At 42.8% G+C, this 19,273-nt stretch overlaps 1 protein-coding gene across 10 annotated transcripts in view; it reads right to left on the reverse strand.

The window, feature by feature from the left end:
* Positions 1-14,957, reverse strand: part of SOX5 (SRY-box transcription factor 5) — a 931,123-nt gene extending 916,166 nt beyond the window's left edge. For 8 of the 10 annotated variants that reach the window (XM_057491894.1, XM_057491896.1, XM_057491897.1 and 5 more), the window contains exon 1: positions 14,358-14,957. The gene's annotated coding sequence lies outside the window, so the exon portion shown is untranslated. The remainder of the gene's footprint in view (positions 1-14,357) is intronic. The other 2 variants (XM_057491900.1, XM_057491891.1) reach the window with 1 other exon arrangement.
* Positions 14,958-19,273: the final 4,316 nt, after the last annotated feature.

The following is a 19,273-nucleotide window of genomic DNA, read 5'->3' on the forward strand; positions in this document are numbered from 1 at the left end:
CCCTATCAAATAGAGGTTCTTGGAGACAAGAACCAATATTTATTTATACTTGTCTCCACTGGCAGAAATGGTACTTAAATTTAAATTCAACTCTGAATTCAATAAATATTTACTGAGCTCTAAGTAGATAAATGTAGCAATAAGATACAGGTTTCTGATTTCAAAGAATAACATTTATAACCATAAAATGTCATCTGATGGTGGAGCTCATTATGTGCCAAGGATTGTTTTAAGTACTATGCATCATTCTCTCACTGATTCTTCACAACTTCTTTATGAGGTAAACATAACTATCCCCATTCTGCAGATGAGGAGTTAACAGACTGAGAAAGGTTAAGAAAATTGCCCAGCTAAAAAGGGGTCAGTAATGGTCTGAAATAGCAATATAATATTGAACTAGAGCACCCGCATTCCTAGGCATAAACTCACTCTCTCAAAGGATATGCGAGATATGTTCACAACATGCTCACAATAATGTACCACATAATCAAAAGCTGTAAGTGTAGTTATAGATGGAAATATAAGATCAGAAAGAGAGCTCTTCGTCAGTATATTCTGTGAGGATGACATGCAAAAGCAAAATTTAATTGGGAAATTATAAGATAGGTAGGTTCTCGGGAAATCTATATGAAGGGATGTTATATGCAAAGGCATGAATATGAAAAGGTGTGCGTGTGTGTATATATATGTAGACAGAAGGCCCTGTATGTTTGGTGTCAAATCCTCCTGAATATCCAAGGCCAAAGCAGGTACAGACCCAGCCAGCAGAGCTCCTGGGAGAGGTCTGGACTTACACATCTCTTCCGAACCTATGAAACATGGGAACAGTGGCTATACCAGAGGGACTATCCCATTAGGTTGGTGGAGAGGGAACTGGGGGAGGATTACAAAACATCTGAAACTTAGCAGTTTTCCCTCCCTGTTGTTTTTTATTTTTCTGAAATCCTTCCTCTTCCCTCCATTTCTAACTCTATTACTACAGCCCAAGGTCCACGGCACCATGTTTGCTTTTGCCTGAGTAACTTCAATAGCTTCCAATAAGCTTTTCCCAGATCCATTCCTGCCTCTCTTAAATCTGATCTACATGCCACAGATTTTATTATTCCCTTGCTTAGAACTTATTCAATGGGTTCCTTATCCTTATTATGAAGACTCAGCTCTCAAACGTGGCCCATAAGGCTTAATGATCTAATCCCAACCTACCTCTTCAGCCTCATCTCTATCTATTTCCCAGTCATTCTCTTCCAGCCATGCTGGCTTCTAATTCCAAGAGCACACCCTTCTCCCCCTCTCTTTGGAGTCTGTGCATGTGCTAATCCCTATGTCTCCAAAGTTTTCTTCTCTTATTCTCTTTATGTCACTAACCATCCTTCAAATGTGACTTCCTCACGGCAGCCTCCTCTGACTAGCCCCCCAAATATGTCAGCTACTTCTATATGCTGCAATACTTTGGTGAAATATTTTTCCACAGTCTGCAGTCATACAGGCAGGTAATCATTTGATTAAAATGTATCTTTCCTAAAAGACTTTAAATCCTTGTGTACAAGGTATAAGCCTGTTCCACACATCTGACTCTCTAGCAATTAACATGGTATCTGTTTCACAGTAGGTGCTCACACAGTATTTGCTGATTATTGAATGAATGAAGGGGCAAAACAAAAAGAGAAAGCCAGATTACAGAGGCAAGTGGGCTGGGAACTAAGGAAAGTCAATTCATGAGAAGGTCTGCAGCAGAGGAAAAGGGCAGCCATGGAAGAATTCCCTGAGCCAGATAGGATTCAGATGCGAGCAATGTCCACCACCTCTGGCATGAGCTCTCCGAGCAGAGCTGATAAGGCTGACATGTTGCAGACAGTTTGGGAATCATCTGGGAAATTGTGTTCAGCTTGAATCCTGATCAGAAGCAAACCGTTCTTCTGGAAGGGAAGACTTCAAATATGAGCCTGGAAAGATAGAAGACTTGGAGATTGACTGGATGGTCCTTAAAAAAACAGACCCTAAGAGTCTGGGTCCCATCCGTGTGTAATAATCAGGCACTTTTAGTTTTTAAACAGAGCCACATGATCCAAACAGCATGTCAGAAAGATTGACCTGACAGTGGTAAACAGAGCAGATTATAAGGAGAAATCCTAGTTGGGGGAACTTTGCAATAGTTCAGAGAAATAAGCTGCAGAGACCCTGTCCTGGAGTGACAGAACTGCGAGTATAAAGAAAAGGGAAAATACAAGCACCATTTTGAGAGATGACTCAACAGGACTTAAAATATACTTCCTATATTACAAGGGGGAAAGGCCCAGGCTTCAGAATCAGCCCACTGTGGATTCAAGCCTCAGCTCCACCACTTACCAGCTCTGCTACTTTGGGCAAGCTCAATTTCCGTATCTGTATAACGGGGTAACATTGATCAGAGAGGTACTGGGCGGAATCAATACAAATAAACTGCTTGGCACAATGCCTGCAAACAGTAAGCTAGCAATCAATGTCAACTGCAACTTCAAGCTAGACAGGAGAAGAGGTACAGTGACGGCATGCCAGGGAACTTCTTTTCCGTGGGCATGTCTTCACGTCACAAGAAGATAGCCACCTATATATGAAGAGTTCATTCCTGTCCTGACTTCTGCCTGATCTTCTTTACACTGCATTCACCTTCCTGGCTTCTGGTCTGAATTCATGCCAAACACAATCTCCGACAACTCTTTCAGGGATCTTCCTCTTCAAGCTGCTTGAGCCATTTCTAAACGTATGCTTTCGGCATTTTTTTCCAATTTACCCTCTTACTCTAAGGCTGCCCCCTAAAAGCAACCCCAGATACTAAACTTGGAGGTGAACCCCATGTGGCTAAACACAGCACTTCTCTCTTCCCAAGAAATGTCTGAAAGATATTGTGGAAAGCAAGCACAGTGTTAAACTCTATTTTTTAAGAGTTAACAGAGAGGGATTTTTTTTTTTCTCCAAGGATAGGTAATAGCATCAGATTCTGAAATTAAGCACAGCAGGAAGAAAGAGGCTGCATAGATTTCACAGAATATCACAGGCCTCTGTAATAAAGCACTTAAAAACGCCTTGTATTGCTAATTCCTTACACAATCTCCTTTTATTTCCAAAGCAGTTTGAGGGGCTTGAGCCATAAGACATGCATTGATGTTAACATTACACTGCTTGAATTAGAGCCATTTTTCCACTGAAACTCCGGTTAGGTTTAGAATTACTTTTTACCTTTTTTCCCCCAATACATTTTCCAGCCTGACTTTTCAGATCCAATGAACAGTTGCCTCTTCTAAGTACTGGGCCCACCTTTGCAGTCATTACCTTAGCAAACATGCCTTCCCTCATGCTTCTAATAACCAGGCCTTGAGTTACGTGGGAAATCTGCCTCCGTAGAGATGGCTGGATCATACATCACTCTGGGAATTCTAAGTCAATGAGGGCAACTTTGTCTGCTTTCAAGTTCCCAGCCAACCCTCTCCCAGGCCCCAGTCCATACTTGTCATTCACTGATTGAACTATTCCACAAATCCTTCTTAAGCCACAAATATTGGCACTGTGCTAGGCACCATGGTGGGTTTTCAAAGCAGTCAAATGAAAGTGACATTAGCACCAAAGTACTGCTCACCAACAGACGCACAGTCAGGAGACTTTCCTAAACGCTAAAGAGACAGACGCTGTGGTTCTAGGAAGATGGCCTGTTCTCATGATCACCCACCTATCTATTAGCCTTTGTGAGGATATTTTCCTCTTTTTTACAAGGTATATTTGTGTCATTTGAAAGCTTTCTTTTCCAGTCCATGTGGCAACCCTGTCATTTGCTCAATAAATATTTATTGAGTACTAGGATTGTATGGAGAACAAAACAGCCTGGTTGCTAGCCTCATGCAGTATTTGCTGCTCCCCAGATAATACCCAGAAACAGTAGCCTGATGCTTTGATCCCCCACAAAACAAGGGTTTGCTTATACATTTTGTTTGTTTGTTTGTTTGTATGAAGGCACTTCCTTGTAAAGACCACATTAGCCTAATTAAAACCTTGTCCTTGTCTTATCTCTATAGGATTCCTTTTTCAGCATGCTCTTTCTCTACTCCTTTATCCACAGTAATCATAATCTAACTATTCTATTTTCCATATATTACTCTCTCCATCTGTCTGTTTGATTCCTTCTGTAAACAAAAGTCTTTAAGCACCTGCTATGTGCCAGCACTAAGTATTTGGGATACAAATCTGGATCAATAAACCAACCTCTGGTCTTCAGTTTACGTAGCCACCTTAGATTAATTTTATTAGATAACTCTTTCTAGGCCTACAATGCATATAACTGCCACCCTTCCCCCTACACCCACCCCTTTGTGTCACGTCCCCTCACTCCTGACTTTAAGCATACTAAATGCCCTAGACAATCAAATTTATTAAAGTTTCTTTCAACATTATTTCAAAACCACATCATCAGAAAAAGTCCTTGGCAGTCCAACACTCATTTGCGCTTGATCTTGGCACCATCACTACTCTTTGAGCATCTTACATATGTGACTTACTACCAAACTAAACCCACATGTTTTTATCACTGGTTCTCAAACTTTTATGTGCAAAAGAATCACCAGTCATGCTTGTTAAAAATGCAGGGTTCCAAGGCTACAAACACAGAGATTCAGAGTGCATCTGAGTAGGGGCCAGAAAGGTTGATTTTCAACTAAGTGATTAAGTGACCATCTTTGAGAAGCACTGTTCTATAATTTCCTTCTATGTCAGTTTTTATATATTAAGAATCTAGGTTTCAAATCAATGTATTTCCTATTAACTAAGGTTTAAGCAACATGCACCAGGGTTCGATAAATATTTTTTGGCTAATAAATGGATCCATGGGTACTTGATAACAATAATCAACAACTAGAAATTATTTTACAACTCAGGCATCATTTTCAGTGACCACTTCTCACTGCTTCCTCCAATATCCCCGTGGCAGACAGACGGGTATAGCTCATGCTCCCATTTTATGACAGGAATGCCACACCACCATCTAGATCATGCAGGATGGAAAGACAACCAGTGGCGGGGTCAAACAGACTGAAATCCAGATGATGATTCTCCTGTTCAGTAGCGGAGGCAAACGAGCAAGCCCCTAACCCGTTGGAGTTTGTTTGCCCAGCTGTGGAAGAGGGATGGTAAGACCCACCTAACAGGAGGGTTGTGAAGATTAAACAAGGTTGTCCGTGTGAAGCACCCAGGGCCTGGCCTGGGACTGGTCACTGCTCAACCACTTTTCCCACTTCCCCTTCATGCAGGGTTATGCCTAATCAAAATGACATTTTGCAAGACATGGTCATTTGTTCTGCTGCTGCTCTGTTCCAGCAATTGTGATTACGTGAGAGACACAACACAGCACCTTCATGGAGCTGACCTCCTAATGGGAAATGTTTTTGTCACCCTCTTGTTACCCCTTCCGAACTAGGCAGCAATGTATTTAGCACACCTTTCACTTCCCACTTCATCCAATGAGATTACCAGAGTGGTCATGTGGATAAAGACTCTGGCCAAAGAGAAAGGTTAAGAAAAGCCCAATAAGCAGGAATAGGGAGAAGGGGGCAGGGAAGGAAGAGCATATTGGGAGGCCAAGGAAGTTCCAGAAATAAAGAGCAGGCCCTTTAAGGTTCTTTACATACTAATAGACTTCTTTGGTTAGTGTGCATTAAAATTATCACTTTATTTCCTGATATTATATAGAAAAGACACTACACTTCTACTAGCAGTAGAGGTACAGTGGAAATGAGGCAAAAGAATGAAGTAAGAAAAGTCAAGACAGAATTGTAAGAAATAGTGTGCAAATCAGTCCCCTGTGCAAGAGCCAGTTAATGAGACTGACTTTGCCAGATACATGTGAAAGCAGTCAGTACAGGAACCCCAACATCACCAGGACATACATGCAAACCTCAGCCACACCCCAAACACATCAAACCTCAGCTTCCAGGAGCTGTGAATTACACCAGGGCCTCCGAGCAGACATCAGGCTTGGGCACAGGCCCGATCCCGGAATGAGAACGCACCAGCAGCTCCAGGGGGGATACAGCCAGGCACAGTGGGAAATGGAATCAAAAGTTTGGTGGGAAACAGCACCTAGTAAACATGCCATCGAATGTACTAACATCTTCTTTTCCTCTCCCAAATGTTAAGTCCATCAGCTTTTTTAACTAGAGACAGTGGAGCGACCAGCGCTCACTATTTGGGGAAAACTATGCCAAAAGCCTCACAATCAGCTGTCCTTATCCTGGACACAGATTCCCCAGAGGGGTCACTTGTCTGAGGAATGTGTCAAAAATTAGCTCTCTTTTCCTGCCTCCTCTTCTCCTTTGGATTCTGAAGTTGTCCGGGTGCCAGGTTCCCAGACTACAACCCACAGAACCACCTCAAAACCGGGGCTAAAATACTGGTAGTTCCCTGAATTCCACTTGAAACTAGTATGTGAAGTCAGTGGCTTATGCCCCCAGAATGCTGCCTGGCTTGCACAGAAGGATTGCTCTCCGCTGTATTCCCGGGAGTCACACTGAGTCTAAATGACATGGTGTTCATCCTCCTTTGCAGCCGCCCCTCACGCTGACCCAAAAAAAAAAAATAGCAACAACTCAATTCTCAGTCCAATAACGTCTTTTCTCAGATGTTGTTCTCCCAGTGGGTAGAAGAATGAACTGCTGCAATGCCACCAGCTCCTCTACTGTTTCTTTTAATTTAAAGTTACAACAGGAGGGAAGAAAAGAGACTTTCTATTAAGGGACAACTCCCTGAAGGGTCTCTTAGCTGACAGTCGAAGGACTGCTCATGGCAGTGATCAGATCTAACGCAACAAAGTGCTGGTGGCTCTGTGACTCATCACAGCAGGAGCTAGTGCTGAGGGCCACTTGAGTTCAGTGCTTTGCGTGCGGCAAGTTCGTTTAGGAGCAGTGACATAGGGGAGCAAAGACTCGCAAGGTGTTTGAGGCTCAAGATAAAATGCGCACTTACAGCGCTTCTCAACTGAACAGGAAGCCCAGAGGGGTAAGGAAAGGAAGAGAGGGTTCTGCCTCCTCATGCTTTAGAGAAAATTACCTAAAGATGGTCGAGGTCGGTTGGTCTATCTGTTGTCAGGTTCATAATCTGATTAAAAATAAGGGTTGAAGCATGAGAAATAAACGGAGCTAGTTATAAAAGGCACACATTAAGGATGTTTGCTTGCCTAAATAATGCCTTCTAATGGCATGAAAGAGCTATTGGTTAAAAATATTTATGATCACTTGATACAATTCAGCTACACTCCTCAGATGCATTTTATGAGTACATTTTAAAAAGTGCAGTACTATAATCCTCCTTTAGCCGAGGTTTCGTTTTCTGTGGTTTCAGTTACTGGTGGTCAACCACAGTCTAGGAGCAGGTTAGCAGATTATACATCTGACAATATGTCAGAAGGTCAGTAGTAGCCTAACCTTACATCACGATGCCTACGTCATTCACCTCATTCATCCCATCATGTGGGCATTTTATCATCTCATATCATCACAAGAAGAAGGGTGAGTATATAGTACAATAGGGTATTTTGAGAGAGAGAGAGAGAGAGAGACCACATTCATATAACTTTTACTATAGTATACTGGTATAATTTTCTATTTTATTAGTTATTGCTGTTAATCTCTTAAATTAATCTCTTAAATTTATATAAATATAAATTGTGCCTAATTTATAAATGAAATGTTATCATAGGCATGTATGGATAGGAAAAAAAACATAGTATATATATGGAATTCAGTACTATTCGTGGTTTCAGGCATCCCCTGAGGGGTCTTGGGATGTATTCCCTGCAAGTAAGGGGGGATGACTGTGTATACTGAGCATTTCCTTTGTGGCACACACAGTGCTACGGATGTACAGGCAATCTCATACAACCCCATTTAACCTTGACTAGGTCTCTGTGAGGTGATATCATCATTACACTCATTTTACAGTGGAGGAAAATAAAGCATCAGAGGGCTCAAAGAAATTGCTGAGTCTTTTTTTAGTGGCAGGTCCACCTGACCAGAGCGCCTCCTACTAACCCCTGGGCTATCCTGCCAAACCACAACTATACCACTCAGCAAGCCTGTTGTGAAAATATAATGGACTCAGTGCCCACCCCTGCTGCCACTATGTCTCTAGCACCATTGGTGCAAGGAGGCCATGTTTCTGGGAACTGCTCCTGGCCAATGAGTGAGCAGAGTGCAGAGACAGAGGACTCAGCGGCCAATGGCTGGCTCTCATCTGCCTAGTCCACCTTTACTGGACTGAAAATCCTTCCTACTCAACCCTCCTTCCTTCTGCTGCTCCTTGTGTAAGTGGCAAAGCTGGATCACAGTCCAAAGGCTCTCCAGCCTTTTGCTGTCTCCCCAGTAAACTTCTTACATGGACCCAACTTAATGCAATAACCAACTCATTCATTTGCTTTATTATAAAACCTTTCCTTTATCTTTGGTCAGTTGTACAGGCTTCCTCAGCTATCCAAAAGTTCGCTTTACACCATTTCACTTTTATGAAAAACCTACATTAATACCTGTCTTTTCTAATCGAAAGAAATCTGAAGGGGATTTTCGCTTTTATGAACTGATAGTTGCTTCTTTGCTTTATGCCATTTTGTTTTGGCATATAAAAGGTTTCATAGGAACACTGTACTTTTAGATAGTGGAGAAACCTAGACTTACGGAGAAATCTTCTATATCACTGGAAGGAGAAAACAACCACTAATATTTCCATATTGCTATACATCATCTCTCCAAACAGGCAATGGTGATTTTGCTGTACATTTCTCTTTGCACCCACTTTAAATAAACAAACCTATGAGACTCTCTTTGAAGGAACTCTTGACTCCATAGGGCAAAACATTACAAAGACAGATTTATTTCTTTTTCCAAGTGGAATTTTTCTCTGCCCCAGGTACTATAATTTAACATTACCCAGAGGTAGATGACGGTCAATGGATAGCGTCACAATACAATTTCACTAGTTTATATCTCTAACAGGGAATCAAAAAGGTTAACAAGAAGAGAGAGCTACAGTTAGGTCCTAAAATTTTTGTGTGCCTTTACCTATTATGTAGGATTAAAATGTTAAGTACTGAAGGAACACTTATATGAATAAAAGATAGAATTCACACTTGTACCAAATACAGCATCTTAATAAAACCACATTGTCAGAAATCATATATAGATGTTAACCGAATCACTATTTGAAAGTGTTGATCTCAGCCTCAAGAAAGTGATATATTTTTCTTCTTGGATTCAAGTGAGTTCAAAGCAAGTACAAAAGGAAGCCTCAAACGTTGCTAATGATCAAAAAAGACTTGATTGGTGGGAAAGAAGAGTGTAGTTGACGTTTACTGAACACCTAGCTCATGACAGACTCTATGCTAGGAAGGTGACATACATAGCTAGTGTAATCCATGCAATACCCCTCTAAGATAAAGCATAATATACAGCATTGAAGGTTAAAAAAAGAGGCAGAGCACTGAATGTTCAAAACAGTAAGTCTGGAAGAATTTTAAATAGACCTAATTCAAGAAGCCCCAAAAGTTAGTGAGATTGCCTCTTTTGTATCCTGGTTCCTTCCTCAATTCCCTACCTCCAAGATTTGAATTGGTATTGCAGTAAAAATGCAATACCTAAGTTTCCAGGCAATGCCAACTGAAGATCAAACCAAGCCCTCCTGTCTCTCTGACTGCTGCTCTTTTTGTCCCCTTTTGACATGAGAGAGCACATAATCATAAAGTAACTGAATGACAAGAAACTGAACATTAGAGATATCAGGGTTTTTAACTTATAATCAGGGTCTTATGAAGCAATCAAGAATAAATGGATCTATACCTGTAGAATTCAGTACCACCATCACTACCACCACTCATGGAGATACATTTTCTTTTTTTTTTTCTGGGTGGTTCTCTTTTTTTTTTTTTTTAAGGTTCAATTTTTAAAGAGGGGTTCTTTATTGTATTCCTTAAATGCATTCATTTTCCCCCTAATTTCCTCAATTTGCTGCTCCTACTGAATGTCAGTCACCCTTACCTGTAAGCAGAATGATTACTTACCTATAAAATATGATTCAAGTGGTACTGAAAAAAATCCCTTTGTTTATAAATATTGTTCCCTGGGTGTTTTATTTGATACTTGTAATCTCAAGTCTTTCTCTAAGGAGTTAGATGGTCATAATAAACTGCACCAGTAATAAAACAACATCTAATTAGAGAATTAAACCATAATGATCTATAAATACCTTTGAATTAATTAGTTTATGGGCCAGAGATTAAATTGGGCAAATGGGCAGGAATTTGGCCAGTCCAGCAGCGTGAACTGGTGCCATCCTAAAGACAGGCCGCTGATCAGGAGGGTATTCAAAACAGCCATGTAGGAGGCTGCAGGGGTATAGGTTTGGAGGAAACAACCAAAAAAACCTATTTCCCTTAATTTTAAAAACAAGGAAATTGATACAGTAAAGTTTACTAGATAGTACCACAGAAATGCCCCAATATGGTCTAGCTGCTAGTGACTAAACGCGCGTGAGTGTCTAGCCTACTACTGAGCCTTAAGTGCTCCATTTCTCCCCTTTGACCTATCTAAGTTCATTATTTTTAAGCAAAAGTTTAAGACCTTGCTTCATCTTCTTCAAAATTTCGGTTTACTCTTCTGTTAAGAGTAACTTTTCATGCAAATGAACTCTTGGTTTAACTGAAGATCATTAAATTACTTCTGTACGCCTAAAATCCTCTCCTAAATGTTAGGTATGAGTAATTATTTATGTTACATCACACACGGCAAATAAATAACAAAGACTCCACTCACATTTGAGAATCATTTACCATTCCTACTTCGCAAAACTCCCTCAAATGGGAAATGGAATAACAGACTGATCATAATTGGATTAAGAACTACAATTCTTTAATTCATTCATCACATTGAGGCATGTGGAAGAGTTTATTTACAGAGTTGTTTAGACAGTTTTGTGTGGTGTTTTTTAAGATATACCAAAATGCCTTTCTGAAAGAAGTTTCAGATCCCAAATCATTAACATATGAGAACCAAATGTAGACGATTTACAAATGGGTGTTTTAAAACAAAGTTTGGAACAAAATTGGACTTCTATTTTATTAACTATCTACAAATCTAAGTTCAGATATAGCTGATTTGAAACAGCCAAGCGCTTTTTCGCCTTAAAATAAATCTGCATTTCTCAGGCTAAAAATTTGTGATGAGCACAGAAAGCATTGACTTTAGGCCTAGACAAAAATGTTTTCCAGGTCACTTTCACAGCTCTAATTATAGCATTCTCTACCACTAGAGGTGGTTAGATATTGGATGAAACATCCAGATTATGCCAATCAATCATATCCAACAATTTTACCTGCTGGAAATCTAAAATACTGTTCAACATTAGAACTCTCAGTTATGTGAAATCTGGTGTATTTTTAGAGGTTACTAAAAACAAGTTTTATCCTGCCCTGTGTATTACTTTTTATATGATCTGAACATGCCTTCAAAGCAATGACTACCTATCACTCAGTAAAAGAATAGAGTTTTTGAAAGAAGACAGTACCTTCTGTTAATCATTATATCATACTTTTCATTTGCTTTATAAGAAAAAAATTATTCAAGCATTCAAATTCATTCTTTTAACTGGAAAATAAAATTTGAAACTCTCTTAACTCGTGCCTTTCCCCTAACAAGGGCAAAAAAAAAAAAAGCCATCATACCTGAGTATAAACTTTACTCTTTTGTTATTTACTATTTACATCACACACTCCACAGATAACATCTTCCTAAGTATGTATTCATTTTTTTCTTTTGCAAAACCATGCGTCAGTCTAAACAGGATATGCATTTACATGTATAGAACTAAGTTAACTTGAAATAACCACTAGATCTCAAATGCCTGGTTATTTACCAAATAAGTTTGAGAGTTTTGATTCCTGTATATAACATGCCATTCAACCAGAACTATTTAAGCTCAACAGCAAAACTAATACAGGGTTTCTGTATTAAGAGTTGAAGCTCTTTTTTCCTGAATTAAGAGCTTACACTTTCAGGTCTATGTCACATTGGTTCAGTATTGCCCATTCTAAAAAGCTACCAAAAGAGATTTTTAAAAACCCACCAGCAAACAAAAAACTCTATTAATTCTTCATGTACAATGTTGTTAAAGACCATTGGAAAGAAAGAAAAAAAAAAGAATTTCAAGCGAGTATGCTACTATATAATTAACACAAATAACTAAATAATTATGCACATCCCTTCCCACCCCCACAATTAAATGTTTTTAAACAACTCATGTGATGAAAGATCTACCTTTTAGGCAAACAAAAGCAATCCCTACCAGTGTAAGGATTTAACCCTGCATTGCATCAGTTTTAAGTGATGCTTATGATTTTTATCTTGTATAGTTCTTAGGAGTAAACTGTTGATGACATCATTGGCAGAAGAACTTTGCACAATGTCTAAGAGAACTTTCAGTGTAAGTATTTATGATTTCAAATAATTGTGGCTGAATCTTATCTGGACTTCAGCCTCAGAGCTATACTTAAATCAGGAAGAAGCACCCCCAGAAACTCTGTCCCATATATCTGCATTTGAAACCAGATTCCTTCCCTGTCAGAGCTAACAGCAGCTCGAATACAGCTGAATTCCTTCAAAATTAAACAGATCAAAACTTTTGCATTTTTGTAAAGGCTCTTAAGAAAACGTCCTACTTTTAAATTCTATAAAAGTCAAACTTAAAAAACATTTCCGTATACTTTAAAACCATCTGGCCCTTAATCTAATCACTCTTGGCAATCGAGCCTCACTCCTGTAATCCTGATCAAAAACTCTGCTCTGGTTTTTCTGACTGAAATGTCCTTTGCCTACAAATCTCCCACGCGCCTGCTCCATTGGCCTGTTTTGTTTGTGTGGTTTTGTTTTTTTTTTTTTAGGATACTAGGGGCCATTATTTATGAGCAGCAAGGAAACAAATCACTCTGTCTAGTCCCTTTGCAGATTCCCACACTTATTACCCAAAATCCCACAGATCTCTCTTGGTCTTGCCTTAACTAAAGGACTGTGCTAAGCCTGAATGCCGTCCCTGGGGAAACAGGCTCATGCCTTTCTTGACAAACCACTTTGGGTATCTGGATATTGTGAGGATCTCAACTGGGAGAGAACAAATCCCCAAAGTTTTTTCAAGAAGTACAGTTCACTGCCACCCAGAGCGCCTGGGTTGGCCAACACTGAGAATAAAGCTTGCAGATTCACATAATTATTCCTCATTTTGACCTGCTTTAGTTGAAAAGGAAAGACTTTAAAATGAATTCACATTCACCACACTCTGAATTTAGTCACATAGAGGCCAATGTCTTCAGATATTAACCAGGGTCAGTCTATTTATTAACATACTCGCTTTGCAAAGTGTAAGGGAATTTACTATTAAAATATGTAAGCTGTGTTTCGAGTGCATGCGGTGCCAGCAGATCAATACTCAAGAAACTGCTATCAAACGCAATCCCCAAATCCGATTTGATTTCAGCTCTGTAACCCTGTTTTCCTCGCTTATTACTGTAACCCCAAAGTGCAGGCGAGATTTCCCAAACCCCGCGCTTAAAGTGACACAACACGTGAGTGGTTTCACTTCGTACACTGAGTAGGGTGGGGGGGAAAGTAGTTGCAATTAAAATTAAAGCTTCCGGTCTCTGAAATCCCTAGAATCCTGAAGGATGAGACTTGTTTCCGAAATTCCGGGAGGGAGGAGGGGGAGCGGTACCGAGAGGGGTGGCAGAAAGCGAAACAAAAAGACGACAAGGGGGAGAATTAAGGTTGTGGGGTGGGCCCGGGGTCGCGTTTGGATTCTGAGGAGGGTTAAGAGCTTTGTCCAACTTTTAGGGTCCGGCGCTGGGCGTTAGCCGAGATGCACAGAGCAGCCCGGGGTTGCCCCTGCCCTCCCGCCTCATCGCGCACCACCTCCACCGCCACCACTTAAAAACAATCCCCGCGACGGCACCCGGCGCCCGGCAGGGAGAGAAAGTTCTCCCGTTTCCTGACCCGGGTCCAAGCCCACCCTCCGGGGTCCCGCCGCTCGGCCGCCCCCGGGGGTGACGGGGCCCCTTCCCGCCCGGAGCCGCCCTGCGCCGCCGCCTCAGCCCCGGCGGGTCCCCCTCCCTCGCTCTTGAGGAAACTCGGGGGGCGCCCCCCTCACACACACACACCCCGGCTCTCCAGCTGGAGCCGAGCGCGAGAGCGGAGCGGCGGCCCGGCGGCGGCGGCGGCGGCGGCGGCGGCGGGGAGCCCGCGCCTTGGAGGGCTGCCCGCAGCAGCCCCGGGACCGGCAACAAAGTTCAAACGCTGCGGTTCACGCACCTTACCGGCTCTCCGGACCGTCTCCTCGGCGCGGGGTGCCAGGGGGCGCCGGGGCGGGCGGGGGGCCCCGGGAGGACACTGGAGACGGGTTTGGGTGGCTCGCCTTTTCAGTGTGTGTGTGCGCGTGTGTGTGTGCGTGTGTGTGTGTGTGTGTCTGTGTGTGAGTGTGCGCGCGCGCGCGTGTCCCTCTGCCCCCGTCTGGCTCGCTCGCCCGCGCTCCCCAAGCGGCTCCCAAGGACGAGGCGGGATCCCTGGGCTGGTCCTGCGGCGGCCTCCGAGACACACACCAGCCGCACCGCGAGCACCAGTAACAAAAGGCGAAAAGACAGTGGGAACAATGGGGGAGGCGAGGGCAGCGCACCGGCCCGGCGGTCAGCGCGGCCGGCGCGCGCCCCGGGGCTGCGCGGGGACAGGGGCGGGCGCGGGGGCGGCGCCGCGGCCCGGCTCCCCGCAGGTCGCCCCCGGCGCCCGCGAGCCCACCTGACCTCCCGCCCGCCGCCCTCTCGGTGCATCCGCAGGGAAGGAGCCCGGAGTTGGCGTCCCCCGCCGCCGCCGAGTAACCCGACTGCAAATAACGCGGGGACGGCCCACGCCGTGCAGGAATGTTTTAGGGAAAAAACCTGCCCTCCACTTACAGGAGCGATAAAATGAGCCGGCAGGAGTGGAGGGAGGCAGGGAGAGTGGGGCATCTCTCCATCGCGCAGCTATAAATACGCATTCGTGGTTAGTCAAGTCCCCTTTGTCAACTTCTTCCCTGCGCTGGAACCGCACCCTCTGCCCCGTCACCATGACCTGGGCCCCTTTCTCGCACGCCGCCCCCCGTTTGCACACAGTCGGGCTCGCGCCCAGGGCGCGTGCGGAGGATCCGCGGGGCCCCGGAACCTTCTGGGCGGCGAGCGGCCGCCCGCCCGGCGCGGAGGCTGGAGCGGCGAGTGGCGCGGTTTGGAAAGTGACCACGACCTCCCCGAGCCGGCGGTGCGCCCGCGGTCCCCGCCGGCACGGGGCGCACCCCCACTCCTCCGGGGGGAGGAGAAAAGTTTTGAGGCGCTCTCTTCCCTGCCTCCGGGGAGGTTGGGCCGGTTTTGTTTTGTGTGGGTAGAGCCGGCAAGCCCAGGGCCGGAGAACCAAGGAATGAATTGGAGGGGGTAGGGCTCGGCGCTGGGCTTGGGCTCCTTGGGCGACCCAGGAGCGGTCGCGTGGAGGCGGGAGGGAGACCCTCGGAGTTGCATCACCGCCGGAAGGAACTCCGTAGGCAGAGCCGGGCACAGGCGCCGCGGGGCTGGTGGCAGCGTGAGCACTGACAGCTCCCGGCTGCCCCGGCGCTTCTCTCTCCCAATCGTACTTTCATTGACTTATAACAGCTGCCGGGTTGCCAGGGGTACAGAAAAAAAAAAAAATCCTGTTACATCTCCAACTAGTGGGGCGGGAGGGTGATCCGGACTGATTGCTGATTTTCCTGGAACTGGTGTCCAGAAAGGCGCAAAAGGGAGGCAGCAGGTCTGCAGGAGGAGGATGGGGAAGCGGACTGAGACACAATACGAGCAACACGTTTCTTTTTCTCGCCGTTCCCTCCTCTTCTCCAGCTGCGTGCCGATTTGCCTGTTCTCTTTCCTCATCTCGGTGATCTTGAGATGCGCATCCACTGACTGCGCCGCGTCCCTGGGCACCCCCAGGCTTTCCCAGAGTGCACCACCACCACCCGGAGATCAATGACCGCAGTCTGTTTATTCTTCACGCGCCTGGAAGAGCAGGGCACTGAAGTAGCAGGGGAGGGCGGTTTGGGGCTCGCCTGTCTATGCGATCTGCCTCCGACTTTTTCTGGCTCGTTTCTAAACTGCAGCTAGTAAGCAAATATAGTTTCTTAATGCATGCAACACATACCAATCACAGTATATTCGCCTAGAAGAGTGACACATCCTTTCTCCCCCTTTCCACGCTTTGTAGATTTGTTTCTGGAAGTGGGTTGCTAATACCTGAGCTTTTACACTTGTCAAGAGCGGAAACTTTCTGGGGTGTTTGATGATTGATTATTTGGTACCTACTTTCTAAAAATGGCTAAACACCTTTTCCTTGGAACAAAAGTGAGAAATGCAAATCTTAATAACTCAAGGCAAAAATTTCAAAGTGTAAGCCCAGTTATTACCCACTCCCACAAAGAAAAGCTTCCTTCTCCACAAATATTTGATAGCATAGAGCCCAGTAATTAAGAGAACAGTCAAATACACCCAGGCTTTAAACATGAAGACTGCGTACATTCTCACGTGCTTAGAATTTACAAGCAGTGTTAATCCTTTGCCACTTGGACGTAGCTCTAGATATGGCATATTCTGCATGTGTATTTTTAAACAACGTTACTGTGTTTTCTTACGTCTTTAATGAGAGAGACCATGGATGATAATAATATTTAAACTGCTGGATCAATGTGGCCTCACCAACTGTGTGGGAAAATTATCTGCGTGTGTGCATGAAACACCTTACCTCTGTGTTGCTTTTCCTCACATTTCCTATATCATGTGAGCTTCTAGTCATAGTCACTTCATAATAAAAATATAAGAATTCATAAGAATCTATCAACAATTGTACTGTACCTTGAATTTAAGTGCTATTTTTATTTTAAAGAGTTCTTGGCATACATGAAATAATTGATTCCCATTGTACTTAATGCAGTTGCTTTTCACCACTAGCTATTACTATGTCAGGCCTAGTTCCTTACATAATGTGTGAGAAGCAGATCAGGCTCAGCGACAAAAAAAGAAGGCCCCTTACCTACCAACTGTGTGAAGATACATAACATTTGAAAAGAGATTGTCATGTACGGTGAGTTCCCCTAGATTTCAATACATACTCAGTGAAAATAAAGGGACAGAGCAAGTCCTTTTTCCTGGGTCTTGGAGTAACAAACGTCCCTGCTGGGCCTCACCCCATCAACCTCTTCCCTTTTACTCCTACAGGCAGCAAAACTTCCAACCATTATGATTATTGAAACCACATGCCCTGAAGACTCACCTATGATCATTACATAGCAACAGCATAGCTAGTCAAAAACTTCCAGTAGGATGTTTGTTTGTGTTGGTCTTCAAAAAAAATACACACACTTGAAGTGGAAATAACACATTAAAAAACTGGTGTTTCCATTTATTGAGCATTTGCTATGTGACATGCTCTTGGCCAAGCACTTCTTTTATATATTTCGTCTCTACTTCTCATCACAAACTTGAAAGAATTGGTACATCCTTGTTTTGCAAATGAGAAAACTAAAGCTCACAAAGGTTAAATGATTTGCCCCAAATCATGCAGCTTCTAAGTGGTGTGCAAGATGTGAATCCAGACTGCTCCATCTTCAAGCGTGTGCTGTTCCACTTCACCTTGATGCCACTCATACTTTATATTACGGCCAGTTTTTAGGGAAAATTATTATTTCATTAAAGGGGTAGATTTGAAATGCCAAATTTATACTGTGCACAGTCCAGACATGACCTATGTTGGGATTCTCACTCACTGGCCATTAGATAACTGAAATTTCCAAGAAAATCTTAATGTGCCATATATGGAGTATGCATAAATACTATACTTTAAATATGAAAGGCATTTAGCAATATAAATTTATCTTATTTTGTAGGCCAAGCAATGAAAATCTGTGACCTGAGAAGTTAGGAAAATTTAGGTGATTCAAGAGACCGAAGATGTCATGTCATCTTAATGGTTTTGAATTACCTATTCTTATTTTTCTTGGGGTAATTTGTCAACCCTCACTCCATTAACAAGAGTGTATTATATAATGGTGATTTAAGTTTAGTAATTACAGACCCAAACAGTGATACCACTCAAAGGAGTCTTAAAATGTTTGATTAAAAAATTCCAAGTACATGAGCGGTTTATCCAGTATCTATTTTTACCTGTCCCATCAAACAAATAAGCATGTCCAGGTTTGGAAGTGAGCTTCTCCAAACCAGAAGTTTTGAGAAAGTATTTTAAGGTTTCTTCTCTTTCTCTTCTCCCCCTAATTACATTAGGAGAGACTACCTATGAAAGGAAGAGTAACAGACAAATATCTTCCTTCCTCGGCACCCTTAATCATGATAGCCTCTTCTTTAGATAATCATGATATTTTACTGTCCTCTAAACCATTAGTTTTACTGGGCCTGACATGACTCTTCAGAGCCACTGGAATAGCCATCCTGTACCTACCAGACGCCACACACTAAGTTCTTACTAAAAAAGAAACCCAACTTTTAAAGCCCTATTAGAGATACATATGTTTTCATTTAAAGACTACTATGAAATCGAGTGTTCTTTTATTTAAACATTCCCCTGTGGTTCTACCAATTAAGGATCGGTAGTACCATATTAACAGTTGAGAGCCCGACTGAACTAACCTGGTTAAACACAGTTGGCGAAACGGCCAACACTGCTTTTGTCACCAAAGTTGACTGAAATGTGAAGCACCATATATATTTCAAAGTGAATTCTAATTTTTTTAACTTTCTCATTTTGGTAAACATTTAGAATAAAATTTTTATTTCAGGAGCAGTTTTGTACAGGGGAAATAATGTCTACAACCCAGATACTTTTACAACCAAAACCACAACTGTATTGCTCTTATTAGTGAAGTGTGTTTATTACTGTGATTGTTAAATTTTCCTTTCCTGGGAGAAAAACCAAAGAGAGCAAGACTGGTTCTATTCAAGTGAAACAACTTGGAGACCCCACATCTTATCTCTTAATTTACCGGTTTTCAGTTTGACTTCCGTCCTTTAATTTTAAATAATGAGTATACAATGTGGGGAATTTAAACATGTAAAAATAAGGTTTTTAAATATGTGGATTTCTTTCAGGCTTAGCTTTTATAATATATTATGTGTTCTCTATTGCAACAAAATTTGCATCAGAAATATGTAGAAGTTTACATGCAATGA

The sequence above is a fragment of the Manis pentadactyla genome, chromosome 14, assembly GCF_030020395.1.
Source record: "Manis pentadactyla isolate mManPen7 chromosome 14, mManPen7.hap1, whole genome shotgun sequence".
Lineage (NCBI taxonomy): Eukaryota > Metazoa > Chordata > Mammalia > Pholidota > Manidae > Manis > Manis pentadactyla.